Source organism: Oryctolagus cuniculus, chromosome 2, assembly GCF_964237555.1.
Source record: "Oryctolagus cuniculus chromosome 2, mOryCun1.1, whole genome shotgun sequence".
Taxonomy (NCBI): Eukaryota; Metazoa; Chordata; class Mammalia; order Lagomorpha; family Leporidae; genus Oryctolagus; species Oryctolagus cuniculus.
Window position 1 is genome coordinate 44,505,907 of NC_091433.1, and position 2,024 is coordinate 44,507,930.

Genomic DNA, 2,024 nt, shown 5'->3' on the forward strand with positions numbered 1-2,024 from the left:
AACTCAAATAGGTTGCTGTAAACATGCTACTTAAATTAAAAGTAATTTAATTCTCTTGGTCTATTAGCTTGGGAAACATTTGCTTAAATTTCCAACATACAGCTACAGATATCAGACAAAATGATGATGTTGCTTGAGAACAAAGACCACAACTGTGCGACTTCATGATTTTGTGAATGCAGCTATTCCTGTCCCAACAGTTTATTTAGTCTCTTATAAACACATGGAAGCCAAAATCGAAAGGAAGATGAGGAAGGGTGTGGGTGAGAGGGGCTGTTTACAGATAAGCAGTATGAGACTGATAACAGACTCATTCTTCCTCCACTTTCAAAGGTTTGAGGAGATGACCAGAGTAAAAAGCCACAGAAACTGATGAGGATATAGAGCTACTGCCAACTCTTGAACATGACTGTTGTGGGTGCAAACTAACAGCAACTTTGGAAGAGTCTGCAAGTATAGTCATGCTTTGGTCGATAGCAGACTACATGTACAATGTGGTCCCCTAAGATTATAATGGAAGTGAAAAATTCCTATTACCTCATGATATAAGAGCCATCATGTTGTTATAACACAATGCATTACTCATCCGTTTGTGGTGATGCTTATAAAAACAAACCAGTGCATTGCCAAGCACATGCAATTATGTATAGTATCTAATACTTGACAATGATAATAAATGACTGTAAGTGGCTCATGTATTTACTATGTAATACTTTTCATCATTATTTTAGAGTATACTCCTTTTACATACTAAAATTAAATTTACTATATGGGACCAGCACAGTCATGTAGTGGGTAAAGCCATCACCTCCAATGCGAGCATTCCATATGGGTGCAAGTTCGAGTTCCAGCTGCTTCACTTCTGATCTAGCTCCCTGTTGATGGCCTGGAAAACACAGCAGAAGAGGTCCAAGTGCTTGGGCCCCTGACACACACATGGGAGACCCAGAAGAAGATCTTGACTCCTGGCTTTGGACAGGCCCAGCTATGGCAGTTGCAGCCATCTGGGGAGTGAACCAACAGATGGAAGATCCCTGTCTCTCCCTCTCTTACTGTAACTCTGACTTTCAAATAAATAAATCTTTTTTTTAAAAAAAGTTTACAGTAAAATGGCATGCTCTGTTTTACAGTAAGCAGCAGCCTCATATGTCTCATGTTTGCAATGTGTCTTGATAACATCAAGAAGCCATGTCAAGTACCTGGCCAATACCATCGACATATGTGTAAATGCACTCTATGTTTGTTGCACAACAATGAAATCTCCTAAAGATGCATTTCTCAGAACATATCCCTGTCATCAAGTGATATCTGACTGTATAACAATAAACATACATTTAACAAGCAATCCAACAATTCCATTCCTAGGAATTTGACCAGGACTGGCCACATAATTTGTGTGCTCATGATAGTGTGCAAAACAAAAGTGAGGACTCCTTATTTTAAAATTATTGAGAATCTCCAGATGGCAATATTAAATAAGGAGTAAGACTCTTTTGACTGCAGAAATTTGCACTACTGCAAACATAACACACTCATGAAGTTAGTCCAATATTCAGCCAACGGAAGTGAAAATACATGCTATACAAAGATGAGCACATGAATATATGATATGGCCTAATGTTTGTGTCCTCCTGAAGCTGAGGTGTTGAAATTCTAACCCCCAAGATGACAATTTAGAAGAAGGAACTGTGGGAGGTGATTAGGTTGTGAGAGCAGAACCCTCATGATGAGATTAGTGCCTTTATAAAAGAGACTCAGAGAGCTGGCTTGCCCCCTTCCACCGAGAGCGGACACAGCAGGAAGTTGCCATCATGAACCATAAAGTGACTCCTCATCAGACAACAACTCTGCCAGCACTTTGATCTTGGACTTCCCAGTCTCCAACTGTGAGAAATCAATCTCTGTGGTTTATAAGTCACCAGGCTATGGTATTTTGTTATAGTAGCCTAAATGGACTATGACAGAAAATTGGTACTGAGAAGTGAGATGGTGCTGCAACAAACACCCAAAATTCTGCAAGCAGC